At 55.1% G+C, this 18,923-nt stretch overlaps 1 protein-coding gene across 2 annotated transcripts in view; it reads right to left on the bottom strand.

Moving 5' to 3' along the window:
• Window positions 1-18,923, bottom strand: part of SDK2 (sidekick cell adhesion molecule 2) — a 287,945-nt gene that overhangs the window by 267,754 nt on the left and 1,268 nt on the right. The window lies entirely within an intron of this gene.

Below are 18,923 nucleotides of genomic sequence, written 5' to 3'. Positions count from 1 at the left end.
TGCTCTTACTGCGAGAAAAGACAGTGTATCTTTAGAGAGCTAGAAAAAATACACATACTCGATAAAGCCAAATGGAAATTTTAGAACTGAAAAATAAAATGCACGAAATTTTAAAATTCCCTGGGTGGGCTTAACGGCAGAATGGAGGAAACAGTGGACTTGAAAATACACCTATAGAAATGATTTATTAGTCTGAAGAACAGAGAGAAAAAAGATTTTAAAAAGTTAGCAGAGCCTCAGGGACTTGTGGGGCAATAATATCAACAGAGCTGATCCAGGTGTTAGTGAAGTTCAAAGAGAAGAAAGAGAGAAAGGGGCTGAAAAAATATTTGAAGAAATAAGGGCTGACATTTCCCCAAAATTCTGAAGAATCCTTTCTGATTCCCTAGGAGAAGGCACCTATTTCCCTTTGGCTACTGCCTCCTATTTCATTTAGATTTATTTAACAGATACGCATGTAGTGTTAATTATAATGGCAGAAGCTCTTCAAAGAGCTTTATGAATAATATTTTTTTTAGGGCCACACCCGCGGCACATGGAGGTTCCCAGGCTAGGGGTCCAATTGGAGCTACAGCTGCCAGCCTACCCCACAGCCACAGCAATGCAGGATCTGAGTCGCCTTTGCGACCTACACCACAGCTCACGGCAACCCTGGGTCCTTAACCCACTGAACGAGGCCAGGGATCGAACCCACAACCTCATGGTTCCTAGTCAGATTTGTTTCTGCTGCGCCACGACAGGAACACCACAAAAAAATAATGTTTCATCCTCATGAAAACCCGAGAAGCAAATACTACCATCCCCAACTTACAGATGGGGAAACTGAGGCACAGAGAGGCTAGGTTGCTTGTCCACAGCCACAGAGATGGTCTGGTCCCAAGGTCTTGGCTCTTATCCACGGCCTTCGTCCTCCACCGCTCTGTAAACTGCTGGAGGCCCCATCAACCGGATGCCTCCAGGAACAGGGGATCCCAGCACTCCACCCAGGGCCCTGAGCGGGGAGACCCTCGCATCCCCCCCAGACCCACAGGGCTTGGCCTGGAAGAGAGACCAGGGAACCAAGACTGCACCGCAACCTAGTTCAGATCCCTCCCTGCCCTGCAAAAGCAGAGACAGGCAGGGAGGGGGTGTCACGGATCTAGCCACGGGGACTCGGACCCCATCGGGTCAGCTCCACTGCACCCCGGGTCCTCTCAGACCCCGGCACACTCAGCTCCCCGCTGCCTCTGCGCGCTGCCGCGATGGTTAATGGGTCCAGGCCGTTTGGGGAATTGCACTTCAATCGCGATGAGTTCTCACGCGCGCGAGCTCCTGTGCTTGTCCCCTGGAGTATTTTCGGGTTTGTTTATTTAAAGAGGTGATTCCTTTTCATGTTCCTGTATCAAAGATGGCAGCGCAGACAAACCATTAACCAAGCGGGGCCTCTGGGTTGCTTTTCTAGGAGGAGGAAGAGGGGGGAGAGAGTTCAGGCCCCACACCCCCCCTCCTAGTTGGGGCTGGGGTGGGGGAGGGGAGGAGGGCTGAGCTCAGCACCGAGACTGGGATTCAAGAGCGCTGTTTAGGCAACCGTGTACCCACTCCACGAACTGATAGAACCAACAGCATGTATTTTCGGAGGGCCTCTGCCCTTTTAAAATTTATCTTAAGATAGCAAAGCAGCAGACAAACGCCAGTGTTTCCGAAATTTTAATGTGCATGCATCTCGCTTGAGGATCTGAAGATGTGGATTCTGACTCATCAGCTGTGGGGCAGGGCCTGAGAGTCTGCATTTCTGGCAAACGCTTGAGTGGTGCTGACGCTGCAAGCACTGCCCTCAGCCACGCAAAGCGCGGGTGCATCCCAAAGCCGAGAATGAACCTGGCTGAGCCTGACTGTAGCAATGGTGGGGGTGCTTCTGCTGTGAATAATCACCAGCATGAGCACCTACTATGCGTCAGATGCTCCATGCCACCACTGACTGCAGAAAGAGAATCCATCCTGCTTTGCAGGTTTTTCCTGATTTCCCTCCAAGAGTTGGCCTGTCAACAGGGAAGGAGAAAACTGGACCCAAGGGGGTGAACATTTTCTATCTTTCTTTTCTTCTTCTTCTTCTTTTTTTTTTTTTTTTTTTTTTTTTTTTGCTTTTTAGGGCCACACCCACAGCATATGGACACTAAGGGTTGAATCGGAGCTGCAGCTGCTGGTCTACACCAGAGCCACAGCAACACCAGATCCCCAACCCACCAAGCGAGGCCGGGGATCGAACCTGCATCCTCATGGATACTAGCTGGATTCGTTTCCACTGAGCCACGACAGGAGCTCCGAGGATGAACATGTTCTGAGCAGTATGTATTCCTGTTCCATATCACAGATGGGGTAACTGAGGCTGGGGGGTATCTTCCTGAGGTCCTACAGCAAGCGGCAGGGCCAGGATGCGTGATGTGCCCCGGCTTTGAAGTCTGTGGCATTTTGTACACGGCTTCTCGGGGGGATGAGGAGACAGGCAGTGAATTCCAGACGGGACCAGACAAGCAGGCACCCGAGACAACGGGGCCCAACTCCAGCTCCCTCCCTTCCATCCTCCTGCCCACAATGATCCAGACGAGTCACTGGCCAAAACTGGCAAACTTCAGAGGGGAGTTTCTCTGCTTGCTCACCATCCTGCCTCATCTTGTCTGACCCGCAGAGCCTGAGACAAGAGAGCCCCTCGCTTTTTCAGCCCAAGGAGAGGGAGTGGGCGCCGACTCCCTGATTCTACAGACCAGGAATCCGAGGCCAGCAGAGGAGAGGGGAGTCCCTGGATCTCACCAGTGGGCACGGCCAGCCTCTGGGGCGCGTGACCCATGCTTGGGGCCCAACTCTCAGTTTAATGCTTTGCTGTCACCATCTTGGAATTTTTTTTTTTTTTTTTTTCGGGCCACACCCTTGACATATGGAAATTCCCAGGCCGGGGGTCAAGCTGGAGCTGCAGCTGCCTGCCTACACCACAGCCACAGCAACACGGGATCTGAGCCGCATCTGCGACCTACACCACAGCTCACAGCAACGCCAGATCCTTAACCCACTGAGCGAGGCCAGGGATGGAACTTTCATCCTCATGGATACTAGTCAGGTTCATTACCACTGAGCCACAGTGGGAACTCCTTGGAATTCTTAATTTATTATCTAGAGGCCTGCGTTTTCATCTTGCACTGGGCCTTTACAGGTTATGCCGCTGGTCCTGCTGGTGGATTAGAGATCATGCTGGAGCTGGACCCTCTTTGAGGGCTGGCCCCATGGCGTGGTAACCGAGCATCACTGAGCTAGACAGAACAGCGTCCAGTGGGCAGGCCAGCGCAGGCCCGCACCTCCGCAAATGGAGACCTTTGGAGGGCCGGGGAAGGGGCACCCCAGAACAGTGCCCCTCAGGGGGGCCTAGGACAGACTAACGGGCTGGCCAGGGCTGGGGAGGGGAGGAGAGAGGCCAGCTGTCTTCAGGACCTCGGCCTCTCCAAAGAAACCACCGCCGCCACCACCCAACGGCCGGGGGCTGGGTGGGTACAGGGTGCTCAGCTGTGCCAGCCTGTCCCAGGGTCTCCATGTAATTAGAGCCAGGCCCTTCACTTGGCTTTCCGGATTGGCTGAGAGAGAGGAGGAGAGCCAAGAGGAGTTGATTCGGAAGCCCTGGCCTGGCCCGGAAGCGCCCGCTCAGAGAGGAGGCCTGGGGAGGAACTGAAGCCAGACATTCATTCCTCGGAGGCCACTGTCCCCCAGGAGACAGGTGCTGGCACCAAGCGGAGCTGCAGAAGGAATGCAGAGCCCAGGGCAGGACGGGGAGAGACTTTCTCAGGCCCAACATGTACCAGGAAGACGGTGATGGGGAGGGAGAATGTTCTAGAGCCCTGGGGGGCAAACCCAGGGGTCTGGTCCACAGTGTGAGTCCCGAGAGTTTTCTGATTTACACCAGAATCTGGAGAAGGGCAGCAGTCAGACCACTGGGGTGGCCTCTTAACCGCGCAGTCCTTCTCTGGTTTGGCCTTCCTGGGCCCTGCCGACAGAGCCCAGGGCAACCGCTAGCACGTCGGATAATCCGACGGCCCTGCCAAGATGAGCAGCTTACATTTTCTCAATCAATTCCACTGGCCTGTTTTGTGGTCGGGAGGATGGACGGCTGAATCCTAGTGCACAGGGGGTGCTGGGAGGGTTGAAACGTGTTAATACACACAGGACCCTCAGAACGGAGCCCGGGGGGGGGGGGTGGCCTCCTATAAATCGTGCCTGTTACCCAATCTCAGGGCCTCCAAAAGCAGGGGGACATCTCTGTAGTCAGAATGCATCTTCCTACAGATGAAATGGCCACATTTTTTCTTCCTGAGCAGCACATAAAACAATGGTGCTTCTTATAAGCGATGTCTTAGGTTCAACCGAATATGGGATGATGACAATAATGACACTTGTGACTGGACGTCTCCAGTGCATTTTTATTGGCAACGCCTCCTTCCATGTGAGCTGAGGTCTGGCATGCTCTCGAGTGCCCGATTCATGTGGAAACAGGCCTGGAGGCCCCAGAGGGCAGGAGCTTGGGGAGGTTGCTCTTGGGGCATAAACACGAAGTCATGGGCAGAGGCTGTGACAGCCTGGCAGAGCCCTAGGCAGGGGCGTCAGGAGGACGGTGGACGCTCAGTCCCCTAACCCACGTAACGCGGAAGGTATATGCTTTCTCTCAGGCTTGTCTGGAAGGCCCAACAATCCACGACTGGCTCACAGCAAAGGCTCGGTCCGCAGGACCTCTTGTTATCAGGCCCCGACTCCAAAGCTAGCTGTCTGGGAGATAAGCTGCTGTGTGTCTGGGGCTGAGAGCTGGGGTAGCAGAGGGGAGCCAGAGCTGAATGTCCGGGGAGGGGGTCTAGGAGCTGACTCTCAGCCCTGCAAAGGGCTATGCAAACTCCCCACTCCAGGAGACCCTGGGGCTTAAGGGAGAAAAGGTGAGAAGCTGGCCCCTCTTCCAAATTTACACCCCAGGGGCTGATTGGCTGATTCCATTTATTTATTTATTTAGGCCGTGCCTGGGACATGCATAAGTTCCTGGGTCAGGGATCGAACCCTGAGCCACAGCAGTGACAACGCCAGATCCTTAACCAGCTGGTCAGCTGCTGATCTTGATTGCCCCTCCCCCTAGCAAAGGCCCTACGTGCTCTGGGGCTCTACCCAGATTCCTGGACCCCAGCCCTTCTACGGCTCTCCCTACTCCCAATTCGGCTGATGAGACCACAGTCGGAGCTCAGACGGAGCTGAGAAAGTGGGTTCAGAGAGATGGCAGTCCTGCCAGAGGCAGGTGAAGAGCAAGGTGAAGAGCAAAATGCCAACACCTGCCACGGAGTGGAGCCAGCAAAAGGCACCACCTGAAATCCCAAGCTCCCAAGCCCTGCAGTTGAGGACACCTCCCTGGGTCCCTTGGCCCACGTCCTCCTCTTATAAAACGGGTAGCCCTTTGTAATCAGACCTTCGTGGTTCTAGGAGCTGTCCTACAGTTCTAGCTCACCTGCTGACCCTTAGGGAGGCTCTGGGGCTTGGGACCGGAGGGAGGTCTGGGGAGGAAGCCACACACCCCAAAGGCATGTGGTCATCACACGTGTGGACAGGTGTGAACAGACAGGACAGTCACTGTGCCTTTGTTTCCTGCCCTCGTCCTGAAGCTTGCAGACCTTCTGCAGGCGGGTTGATGCCAGAGAGCATGCGTGTTGAGGAGGGTAAGCACCCGGGGCGGGGGGGTGGGGCATGTCCGGGAGCCCCTGGAGAAGGCGGCCAAGCACCCCTGACCTCAGTGGTTAGGGCGCCGCTAAGGTGTGCATTTGCCGCCTGCAACTGCTGCTTGGCAACGGAGGGGATGAAAACAAAGCCCTGGTGGAGGGTCTGATGCATCTAACAGCCCCGAGAGAGAAGCTAGGTTGGAAAAGTAGCTCAACTGTGCGTGTGGACACCTTGATTACATAGGGAGAAAACCTGATGGAGCTTATGCGAAAGTGACTAGAGCCAATCACTGAGTCTGGCCAAGTCTCCGGGCGCAAGATTAAGACATCAAAATCCACGGTGTTCTCGTTTTTGTCTTTTTTTCAGGCCACACCTGTGGCATATTGAAAGCTCCCAATCAGAGCCGGAGCGCCAGCCTACACTACAACCACAGCATCCGAGGTCCGAGCCGCATCCGCGACCTACGGGGCAACTTTCGGCCACGCTGGATCTTTAGTCCACTGAGCGAGGCCAGGGATCGAACCTGCATCCTCACGGATACTACTCGGGTTCTTAACCCACTGACCCACATTGGAACCTCCCACTGTGTTCTTATATCCTGCGGACAAGCCACTGGAAGCTATTTTAAAAAGCACTTACAATGGCATAACAAATATGAACTGTTTAGGAATAGATCTGTGCTCTGAAACCCACAACATGTGGCTGAGAAGGAATCAAAGACCTGAAGAATGGCGTGAAGATAGCCCATTTCATGGGCCAGAAAACCCAATGGATCAGATACCAACGCTCTTCAACTCGATCTAGATTATCTGCAATCCCAACCAGAAGTCCCAGGGGGACTTTTTCTTTTTAATCTGATTCTCAAATCCATATGCAATGTAAAGGAAAATACAAAACTCCTGCAGCAATGGAAAAGGCCAAAACAGCTCTGAAAAAGAACAAAGTCAGAGAACTAACACCACCTGGTTTCGAGACTTATTACAAAGCAACAGTAACCAACACAATGTGCTCTTGGAATAAAGACAGACAAATAGATCAATGCAACAGAACGGTGTCCAGAAATAGAGCCACACATATAGGGACAACGGATTTTTCAACAAAGGTGTAGAGGTAATTCAGGCGTGAAAGGAAAGTTTTTTTAAAAAAAGATTCCAGAACAATTGGATATTCATTTAAAAAAAAAAAAAAAAAAAAGCAAAGAGAAAGACCTATATGCCAGGCAGAGAAGGGTGACCACGGGCACAGGAAACTTTTAGCGTGATGAGTGGTAATTTTGGGTGTTACATGTGTGTCAAGAATTATCTAGTTGTATCCCTTAAATAGCTAAAGAGTTTATCATGTCAAAACAAAAACAAAGCCTGCAATGTTCCCTAAGGAAGATGGGGGGCCTTCCCCTCCTACAAGACCTCAGCTTCAAGGCCACCTCCTTGGGGACGCCTCCACTGGGACAGATGCTCAGGTTACCCCTCTGCCCTGTCCCTGCATCACGTGGTCCCCACCTGGAGTAGGGCCCCTCACACCGTCCTACTCCCCTCACACTTGATGTTCTTACTTGACTGTGAATAATTTGAGAGCCGGGACCTGCCTTGAACCTGGGCTGGACCCCAGGCCCCGTGCTTGGCACAACAGGAGGCGCTGAGAAAATGCTCAAAGAGCAAATAGAGGTTGTCCACTGACACATAAGGGTTGTGCTGGCACTTTCCGCAAAGGCTGTCTCAGCCAGTGATGACGTCACACCCCTGCCCTTCCTTTCCCTGGAAGGAGGCCTCTGGGCTGGTGTTTGGGGTTTTTTGGTTTTTTTTTTCCCCCTTTCTTTGAAGGAAGGACATTGGGGGCAAGAGCTTCTGGTGGTGAGAGGAGAAGGAAGGAAGGCACGGTGGTTTCCGCCTCCTACATGCAGCCCGAATTTCACGGGTTCTGTAAGTGAAGCTTCCCCACTGTCCTCTGCAGGGGGGAGCAGGCAGAGCCCGCTGGAGCAGAGGTGGCTCAGCAGGGTTAACCCCCTTCACCTAAGACCCTGACGGATGCAGCACCCCGGGTTTCTCAAACCCCTAGGCCGGTCCTTCTCAAAGTGTGGTCCTCGGACCAGCTGGCAGCGCATCACCTGGGAACCTGTTAGAAAAGCACTCCCGATCCCTGCCCCCCAGACCAGAAGCTCCTGGGGGAAGGGCCTGGGAACCCACATGCAGCAAACCCTGCAGGGGACCCCAGCCCCCCACCACTCCGGGCCACCTGCTCACTTCCAATAATGAGGCAGGATAGGCCCGGGCCCCAGGTGCCAGCACCCCCTCCTTCATTCAGCCTCTCATCCATCCCCAGGTGTCCCCAGGCCCAGCCCTGGGACGGGGCTGCTGCCCTGTCTGCCCCCCATCTGCATGTCAGCATCTCAGAGGCATGCCTTTGCATCATCTCGGACACCCAGGCTGGGCTCAGAGGATCCAGGGCCCCTGGGCTCTCCCACAGCAGAGGCACAAGAGAAGCTGGAGTCAGAGGCCTGCTCCCTGCACCCTGGGGCTGGACATTCCAAGATCCAGAGAGACAATGAGTCCTAACATTGCAGGCGAGGTGGCAGGCAGGGGGGCGCAGACAATGGGCCTGTGTTTCTCCCCACGCCTTCCTGCGCTGCTCTCAGCCAGGGCCCTATGAGGGAGCCTGAACCATCAAAAGCACAGCGGTCCACCCAACAGTCCCGACGACGGCCTCTGCCCAGGGCCCAGGCTGGGGTGGTGGGGAGCTTATCACACCCTCCCTCGCTCCCTCGAGCCAAACAATGTTCCTTTCTCCTGCAGGCTTCGGGCATCTTCTGGGCTCTTCATCCGTCAGGGTCTTAGGTGAAGGGGGTTAAATGCCAACACCTCTCTCCTTCTCCCAGACGCCCGGGCCTCCGTCCTCCTGGGGTAGGGAGAATGGGCAGTGGACAGAGCTCTCCAGCCCCGGAGCCACGGCCAGAAGCATCTCCTGCCGCCCGGGCTGATTCCTCTTCATTAGTGCGATCACATCAACTCTGACAGCGGCGGATTTATTACCGCCCCGACGACAATCATTTTTCACCCAGTGATGCACAGCCCGGTAATGAGCTGGGGGCAGAGCTAATGAGGAGCTCCCCCTGGCCCTCCTGGGCAGCGTTCCGGCCCCGCGACGGCCTGTCCGCCAGGGCAGGGAGACGGGGCTCCCAACCGGGAGGTCGAGGGCCACGGGGCTGAGCCCGCCGGAGCCACGCAGTCAATGAACAATGCCACCGAGGGGGGAGACTTCAAGGTTAACTGAACAGGAGGGCGTGGGGGCAGGGCATGGCCTCAGGGCAGGGGCACTTCCTCCAGTGGGGGTGGGACAGGGAGGGGCAGACAGCAGTGGTGGGGAAGGCTGGCTGGCGCGGGGTGGCCTGGGAGTGCGTGGATGCTCTGCGCTTTGCTTCCAGAAGCTCAAGAGCCGAAGAGGGATCGGGAGGGGTGACTGAAGATGGATCGGGAACGCGCAGTGCGTGCTGCGTGGGCAGAGCGTGGAGCTGCTGCTGGGACGCAGATGAGGCCAAGGCCCTGCTTGGCCAGGTCGGGCTTCTGGTCACCTTGGCTCTCCTGGAAGGCACCGACGAGTAACAGTGAGAAGGACCCCAGGGAGGGGGACAGAGTTCTCACAGAGCCCTGTGCCTCTTACTTTGGGGCATCTTCAGGGCCTCGCTCGGTGCCCTGCCCCCAACTCTTCTTCAACCACAACTGCGGTGGTGTGGTTGATGCTGGATCCACTGGGTGGCTAACCCCGTGCAAATGAAAAGGGGGGGGGGAGGACCCCCTACCAGTATGGATGCTAAGGGAGGACCCAGCAAATGCAGCAAGGGCCCCCAAGCAGCAGGGTCCTTTGGGGACCTTATGCGCACGCCCGCCACCCCGGAAGTCACGGGGGATGTTACAGTGGCCCAGGGTTCCCTGCCTTTGAGACACAAGTACTTTAGGAGGTGGGTATGTAGATGAAACACGACCGAAAAATTTCAATACAAATGGTAGGAATATCTATGTGTAAAGCATCTCAGAATCTTACAGATGATGTGACCCAAAGAGATCATCCGATTCAAGTTTTTCAAAGCCAAGGTTTGACATCCATCCCCGGGGGCCCAGGAAGCCAGGGGGCAGACGTACCACGTCTTCCGGCAACATCAATTGGCTTTAAGATGGCCTTTGTGTGTTCAAATAGAAGTCAGATAGACTGTGGAATGGAATGCAAAATTTCATGTATTTAAAAAGTAAAATATTCAAAAGGGAAAGGTCTCGCGGATGGCGGGCAGCTTTGGGCTACGTGGTCAGATCCCTCAGGGCACGTGTCTGCCCTCCTCCACCACCGGAGTCCTTCACAGAAGAGTCTGGAAATGCTGGATTTAGGCCCCCACCTTTTTCCACGGAGGACACGGGGACCAAAAGGGACCCAGTGAGAATGGGTCGTGGCCTCTGAGACCCACATGGCATCACAAGCCTGATACATTCTCCTTGAACGTATCTTATATCACCCCTACAGCACCCTGCTTTATTGTTTTTTCGTTATTTATTTTTTCTTTTTTGGCTGCCCCAAGGCCCATGGAGTTTCCAGACCAGGGGTGAGATCCGAGCCACAGCTGCAACCCAGCAATGCTGGATCCTTTAATCCACGGTGCCGGGGGCCGGGATCGAACCTGCATCCTGGCGCTGCAGAGACACTGCCGATTCCTTCACGTCACAGCAGCAACTCCAAACACTCTGCTTTCAAGGGTTAACCTCATTAAGGGCAAACCATCATTTCTGTCTAATACCTCTATCCTTGCTGATGAAGGGTTATTATCTAAACTCAAGGAGTTTATAATTAAAGAAATCAGTCACACACACATTAAAAGATAATTCAGAATCAACAAGGCCAAGGGCCAGATGAGACATCTAGACCCTCGGCATCCTAAGGACTGGGAGGCATGTGGGGGTTTGTGTTCCAGCCAAGGGCCCCCGGGCGAGGATGGGGTGCAGGAGGGGAGAGGAGGGAAGGGGGCTGACGGCTTCTTGCGGGGGGCGGGGGGCGGTGAGCGGAGTGAGCCTGGCAGGGGGCAGGGGTGGGGAGAGAGACAGCAGCCGTGCACAGCGCCAGACCGCGGAGGGCCTGGCTGTGGACCACAGCAGGGGCGGAGCCATGAAGCTCAAAGCCTTATGGTATGTGAAGCAAGAGGTCTCAGGATTCAGATCCCATCACCACCATCCCCTGGGACAGCAGACAGGGCTCTGAGGTCCCTTAGAGGGAGGAGAGGCCATCCCGGCCTGCGCCCCATGCCCTACCCCGACCCCTCAAGCTGGGGCAGAGCCTGTGGTCAAGTGAGAGTGCTCCCCAACCCCAAAGCAGCATGGTGAGCCACTCCTGAAGGTGGCTGTCTGGATCGGATCAAAAGCGATGATCTCAGAAGCAGCTGGCCTGCCCTCATTGTCTCTGTCTCACAAGTCGAGAGGTCTTGGCACGTTACTTAATGTTTCTGAACTTCAATGCGAACAAGGTTAATAACTTAATCTTTCCGGCCAAAGTCCTTCAGAGGTTGGGCTGAAGAGATGAGCAACCTGTGAAAGCCACCCATAGAAATTTGAGTTTTTAGGAAAGGACCCAGTAAAAACATTCACCTCAAGGCATGCACAGCTGATAAGAGCAGAATATGTGGGCTCTCTGGGGGGGGGGGGGGGCATATTCGCATTTTAAGCTGGAGGTGGGGGAATGTCTCAACCAAACAAATAAATCCCTAATAGTGGAATTTAGATGCTACTGGCACACCTGTGAAAGATAAAGGGCACAGGGCACATGACAACCTGTAGGCTCAAAGCTGACCTTGCTTTCCTGACACCAAGATGACAATAATGACAATGATGAACACTTGTTCAGTGTTTACACTACACTGAGCTCTGTCCTAAGAGCTTATTAACATATCGCATTAAACCCTACTGCAACCCCATAAGGTTAGGACTAGTCTCCTCTCCATCTTACAGATGAAGAAACTGAGGCACAGAGAAGCTATGTAACTTATCCAAGGTCATCCAAGCGGTAAATGACAGATGAATGAACTCAGGGGGTAGTCTATGTTCCAGGCCCCTTAGAGGCCTGTGCTGTGCCATCTGGGCCCTCTGATGGCACGTTCTGGATCAGCCCTGGTGGTTCAAAGCAGGGAACTTGGCATCTGTACTGGATTCAGAACTGATTCACATTATATGGGGATGAGCCAACTGTGCAAGGGCCTGGCCATGATTCTGACCATTGCTCAGACCCTGGCCGACACAACTCCTTCCCCATTTGCACATTGGCACCTTTACAGAGGAGACGGGGTGTGTGGGGGGAGGGGGATCCAGAGTCCTGGTTCCAGCAGGCCCTTGACAGTCACCAGGTCCAGCCCAGAAGCCGAATTCCCTGAATGGGCTGCACTACGGCCAGTAATAGCTCCTCCTCTTAGGATTATCGCATCATCAAAATTTCATCACCCCTCTGGGTCACTAATAGCTTCCTAAATGGCATCAAACTTTAATTGCTTCTCTTCTCCATCCCATTCAGCTTAGAAGACTGTGTAGCTCTGTCGCCGGCCAGCCCGTCATAAACACCCCAAGCCCACACATCTCGAGCTCGTTTCAATCCCTGAGGGGGGACAGGGGAAAGCACGAGAGAAGGAGAGGGAAGAAGGGGTCCCCTCCTGACCTCCCATGTTCTGCCAACCTAAGGCCCAGTGAGGACACAACTAGGGCAGAAGCAAGAGGCAGGAGGACCTCGGGAAGGAGGGATTCCCAGGGTGATTTCCAAACTCTACTCCCGGCCCTGGACCAGGCCCAGTATTCTAACCACACAACTGCCTGGGCATCTCTCACTGGGAAGGTATCAGGGAAGGATGCGGTGGAGGCACAGGGCAGCCCAGGGCTGTGGAAAGATGCCTAGAGAGCCCTGGATTCAAACCCTGACTTCCTAGCTGTGCGGCTCCGGGCAGGTAATGGGTCTGAGCCTCAGTTTACCCACATGGTGGAGTTCGGGGGGCAGAACTATGGTAACATGCCTGATGCTGCTGGACTCCCGGACTAGGCACCAAATGGGAACTCGCTTGCCCTCTGTAGGTCCTGAGGATGGAGAGAAGATGCCAAATCATCCTACACTGGGGAAGAAGCAAAAGAAAGTGGAGCAAAAGGAAGATGGGGGGGTTGGGAATACAGAGTAAAGGCATGAGGGTTTCCATTGTGGGCAGCAGAAACGAACCCAACTAGTATCCACGAGGATGCGGGTTCAATCCCTGGCCTCACTCAGTGGGTCAAGGATCCGGAGCTGCCGTGGTGTAGGTTGCAGATGAGGCGTGGATCCTATGTTGCTGTGGCTGTGGCCAGCAGCTGTAGTTCCGATTAGACCCCCTAGCCTGGGAACTTCCATATGCCATGGGTGTGGCCCTAAAAAAGCAAAAAAAAAAAAAAAAAAAAAAGACATGAAGTGGAGGGAAAAGTCTTAAAACAAAATGCAACCTGAGATCTTATTTTAAGAGCCTTTGGCAGGCCAAACACAGAAGCACAGACACAGTTAAATTAGCTTATTAAGAGCTTCTGATATGTCCGGTGCCATGCTGAGCGCTCCGCTTGTGCCATCTCATCTGCTTCTCCTTGTATTACAAACAGGCAAACGGGGCTTGAGCATATAAGTGACTGAACGCAAACTGGCACAGACTGACCCAAAGTGACAGAGCTTGCACCCAGGCTGGCCCAGTTCCAAGGCACTGGCCACTCTACAAGCCACTTCTCAATGGCTTCAGGGCAAAAACTCAAAAGGCGGGGAAGTGGTGGCACAGGCTGGACGTAGCTCAGGGGAATGCCTGTAGCTTTAGGGACGGCCTGTCTTGGGTAAAGCAATTCTCGGCAGGAAACGCACTTCTGGAGACCACAGTGTCATCTCTGCGGTTACGAGGAATGCTCAGACATCACCACTGGGCCTCGAGATGCCCCACCTCCAGCGACACGGAAGCCCGCACTTCCCAGCTCCCTTGCCTGGGGAAGGACCACGGGGTGGGACCACGTGATCAGCTCTGGCCAATGCGCTGCGAGGGGAAGGGAGCCGGGCCACAGCCTTGAATTGTGGACGCGAGTCTCTTACGGATTTCAAAAGGTGCCTCCACACCTGGAAGGACATCACCCCCCAACCCCACCACCCTTCCTCCCAGGTTCCCCCATGTCAGAAAGACAGAGCTGGGAGGGATTCAGCAAGGAGCCAACCCAGGGGCCAGGCTGCTAGAAGCAGCTTCACCTGCAGGGCCAGAGGTGGGAAAAGCTGGGAACGGGGGCTAGAAAGCCTGAGCCAGGGGCTCCTGGCTCCACAGAAACACTAGCCATGTAAGCCCAGGCTGGAGGCCGGGGCTCCTCTCCCTGGGTAGGCGTGGCCGCTCATGGTCGTCGGGGTCCGTGGTCCTCTGTGATGTGCAGAGGAGCCCGTGAGGGCTGGGTGAGTGGCCAGAGAGGAGCCAAAAAAACAGGTAAAGGCCAGATGACAGAGGGCTTTATGCCGTAGGTAAGTGTTCATTCATTCAATCGTGTATTCTTTACTCACTAACGCATATTCACTGAGCTCCTTCTATGTGTCAGGCATTGTCCCAGCGGCTGGGGATAGAGCAGGGGATAAAATAAAGCTCTGCCCATATGAGAGACCAGCAATAAACAAGCCAACATGTGTCGGATGGAGCTGAGGGCTGCGGCGGGGAGGAAAGTAAGCTAAGAGGTGGGTGCCTGGAGATGCCATGTGACTGGGTGCTTAGAGACAGAGAAGGGCCATCAGAGGAAAAGTCTGATCAAATAAGGATGGGACCTTGCAGACGTTGGGGAGGAGTGGGCACGGCTGCAGGGACAGCAGGATGCTCCAGCACCAGTTCAGAGGCCAGAGCATGACTGGTAAATTCTAGAAACACGAGGGCGCTCAGTGTGGTGGACGGGAGTGAGTGAAGGTGAGGCTGGAGGGGAGGCAGAGTGTGGGGAGCGAGGGGTGAGGATTACAACATCCTTGTAGCTGGTGGCAACACCTTATAAGCCTTAACACTGGAGGTCCCTTTGTGGCTCAGTGGTTAATGAACCCAACTAGGACCCACGAGGACGTGGGTTCGATCCCTGGCCTTGCTCCGTGGGTTAAGGATCCGGTGTTGCCATGAGCTGTGGTGTAGGTCCCAGACTTGGCCCAAATCCTGCATTGCTGTGGCTGTGGTGTAGACTGGTGGCTGCAGCTCCAAACTGACCCCTAGTCTGGGCACCTCCGTATGTCGTGGGTACAGCCCTAAAAAAAAAAAGCCTTAACATAGAGGAAGGACATGTTTAAAGTGATGAGGATAATCTCAGCATTGGGGAAAACCCTACGAGGTGGCTAACCCTTCTTTTTGACTCTGTTTCCTCATTTACCGATGAGGAGACAGGGCCTCAGCTCCAGGTGGCTCAGGGGTGGAACCAGGCTGGGAGCCATCGCTGTCACCATGCTGGCGCCTCCACTTTGGAAGGAAAGGGGCCTCAGGGGGCGCCTGGACCAGACACCTGGCTCTGATGAGACCGGCTGTGCAGCCCCTCCCTCTCTTGCCCCCAGGACCCTGAGCAGCCCCACGGGGGGCGGGGGGGGGACCCCTTTTCAACACCACTCCCTGGCCCTGCATGGGGACAGGAGCAGTTGGGAGGACCAGGAGTCACGGGGATGTCTCAGCAACCTGGCCTGTTTTCCTTTCCATTACAGGCATCGGGGCCGCTGCTGGCAGTCACTGCTGGCCTATTTGCTGCTATTGGCATCCCAAGGCCCCAAATTACGATGACTAATTCCCACCGCTTTGGGCAGCTCCAGGGCCGTCAGCAGCAACTTACGCCAGGCGGGGCCAGGGTGGAAATCCCGCAGGCAGCACCCTAACACCCAGCATCAGTTTCAACTCAGTTTCCTGACTCCCTGAGGGGCCAGGAGTCAGAGAGAAGGGGGGGAGGAGGAGGTTCTAGCCAATCAGAGGACGCCTTCAACCACAGCCAAACCCGAGGACAACCGGCCACAGGGAGGCCAAATGCCTCAGCAACATAAAGCACGACTGTCTGAAAACCAGCTTGTTTGGTAAGAGAGTGAGTCCCCCATCACCAGGCGGTATGCAAGCAGAGACCACGGGGCCACCTGTCCCAGGTGTGTGGGCAGGGGACAGCCCTAGATGACTTTTCATGTTTTTTTCAAGCAAACGTCCTGATGCGTGCTAGTCCTTAGGGTGGAGAACAAGTTCACCCTCTCTGACCATTCAGCGTCCAGCCCAACTGTGTCCCGCGGTACAAAATCGAATGCAGAGCAATATGCAATTTAACACATCATTTTGAAAGTCGGCCGTTCAGGCACTGTTTAAACAGAGAACTGCTGTAAAGGACTTGGCCTCTTTCCCAGCCTCCCTCCCCTGATGGAACACGGTTCCTGGCCCCGTCGTTGGCCTTCCAGCAGAGGACATAAAGGAGATGCGGTCGATAAATATTTGCCGAACAAATGCATGAAAGGGAGAGTTTCTGAGGCAGGTACCAGGCTGCCAGCGTGCTTCGGTCTCGGGTGGGGGGTCCTGAGTCTGTCCATCCCCGGCAGGCAGGGGCGATCTTCTGCAATCAGTACGAACACCAAACTGTGTCGCTCATCAAACCACAGGGAGAATGTTCCACGCCGCCCAACTGAGGCCCCGGGGGAGCCCAGGGCGAGGGAGAGGGGCGTGTGGGGTGGAGAGCCACCTCTCTGGCCCTGGGAGAAGGGGACAGGGGAGCAGGGGTGCCCCCGGCCCTCGCGCATGGGGCTTTGACGCACGGCAGCTGAGCCCCAGGCAAGCGTGCCACTTGGCCTTGTGGTAATTAGTAAGAAGCCCTGATCAATAAGTTATTTTTTGCTGTCAGTAATTAATAATTACAGCTTAGCCACACCATGTAATTAAACTTTCATCCCGCTCCCTCGAGTGCTGTTTGGCTTTTATTGTGATTCCTTCCCAACACTAAACTTTCTCCCTTTGGAGCCTTCGGGAGCCTCTGGGGCTGTGCTTCCCGGCCTTGTTCAGGGTTTTCCCACCGCCTGGTTCGCTCCGCTCAGACCCCTCCTCTGTTCCTCCCCCAGGCACTGTTCTCTTGAAAGAACCTTCTAGACCAGCTGGCTGGCCTCCTTCCCGCCTCCCAGCCTCCCCAGGAGGTCCACCAGCAGCCATCAAGCTTCGTGCGTGGCACTTGTTAAAACGCAGACACTCTCCAGAGTGCCTGGGACTCTGGGCCAGGACCGCTCAAGGGCCACTCTGAGGGACAGTGATGTGGCCACAGAAGGGAGTCAAGGAAGAGTCCTGGGTGGGGACAAGGCTTTCGAGGCCTTTTGCGGGGGGGTGGGGGGGTGGCCAGGAACCTCATGGTCCCTTGGCTGATAGTGTGAAAATAACCATAGGCTTGTAGGAACAATAACAGCAACGACAACAATTACTGTTTATTAAGCACCTTTCACACACCAGGTGCTTGCTGGGCACCCCCTGAATACCTGGTATCCTCAGATCAACTCCGCTTTTTTCTACAGCATCCCTGCGCATAGTCTGGGGAATGAGTCTGAACCGTGTGACACTGAGTTTGGGGGGAAATGCGCAAATGGTGGCTTCCAATACAAACACGTGATGTCGCGAAAACCAAGTCAAGACAGGTCTGGCAGTGGCTGATGGGAGGGCTGCCCCGAGAGAGGGGCACCTGGAGGATGAGGTTCCCAGGCGCACATGTGACAAACAGTGTCAGTGCGCTCAACCACCTGAAAGGGGTTAATAGCCTGGCCTCAAACCCAAAAGAGAAGCAAAGGAGAAACCATCTAACCTCAAAGCAGATAAGACCCCGAGGCCTGACCCTGCTCCCCCGACTCACAACACGGCATTGCTCCCAAGCCTGGGCCTGGACCCAGTTCCCACAAGCCTGTGCATGGTTTGCTGCCCAGGAGACAAATGGAAGGAGGGTACCCGGTAGATGCTGGAAAACACGCTCCCGGAGCCAGGGGACACAAACCGAGCAGCAGGGGACCCAGGCAGCCACACTCAAACCCACAGCAAACAGGAGAAGCGGGAGAGAGAGTGAATCAGTCAACGAGACCTTCTCGGCTTCCGACAGGGCGAACCACAGGGAACGCGAGGTGGCCTGGCCTGAACACCAGGACGGAGGTGCGGAACCTTGGCCTTGGGTGGATGGGGCAGGTGTGGACGTGGGGCATGGAACTGACTTGCTGACCCAGAAAGAAAAGCCCTTCAGGTGCCCTGGCGACTTCTTACAAGCCTAGTCCTGGATGGGACAAGAATTAGAGAGCCACCTGACCAAGGACACTGTGCCAATGCTGGAGTCTGTGTGGTAACTGAGAAGCATCCAGATAGAGACTGACACCCCTCCAAGGCCCCCCTGTCGCCTGGCTTTCAAAAGGTAACCCCATGGGCATCCCAGAGCAAAATCTGTGCCCCAGGACAGATGAACCAGTTCCTGTTCTGCCAGCTTCACAGTCCTCCCCAGACCCTTAGAAGAAGGACCCCTGCCCCAGCAAGCCCACCCCAGCTACAGAGGGTCCTGGATGCAGGAAGAGAGGGGCTTAGAACTCACCTGGTCCCAGTCCTGACTCCTGCCCCCAGGTCCCCCAGCAGCCTTGGGCCAGTCACCCGATGCCCCCAGGGTCCTCAGTTTTCCCACCTGTTAAATGGCTACTAGGCTAAGGCGACCTCTGAAGTCCCTGCCGGCTGGAAGATTTTATGATGACCATAAAAATAATAATAACTTTTATTACCTTACATTCACAGGGCCCGTTACAAAATTTCTAAGTGCTTTAATGTAAATTACATTACAGCCGTAAAATTCTCCCCTCAGCCCTGTGAGTGAGAGCTGATTATTCTTATCTCTTGCATCTTGGCTCTCTGGACTGCCCTACACTGGGCACACTGGAGTCCCCTTTCCCCTCAGGCTCCAAGACCCCAGAGGTAGGTGGGGCCCTTTCGAGGTTGCAGCCTCCGCAGACTGCCTCCCTGTCCCCGTCCCCCGTGGGTCCAGCCCCCTCCCAAGCCGGGAAGAAGGCAGGCCAAGCCCTGGGAGTCCTAGAGCTCAGGCCAGGCTTCGTCTCCCTCCGCCCCCAGCAGGCGCCGCTCGGACACCGCTGGCACCACTGTCTGGATCTGTGAACCCCAAAGGCAAGGAAGCATCAGAGCAGCCGCCCTCCCCAGCTGGGACCTGCCCAAGGACCGGGGAGGT

This window comes from Sus scrofa, chromosome 12 (assembly GCF_054392235.1).
Source record: "Sus scrofa isolate SSC_HxYL_T2T_F1_AM1 chromosome 12, Sscrofa_HxYL_maternal_Yorkshire_Landrace_v2.0, whole genome shotgun sequence".
NCBI classification, from domain to species: domain Eukaryota; kingdom Metazoa; phylum Chordata; class Mammalia; order Artiodactyla; family Suidae; genus Sus; species Sus scrofa.
The sequence above is the reverse complement of the archived record's forward strand: the minus strand, read 5'-3'. Positions and strand labels throughout refer to the sequence as shown.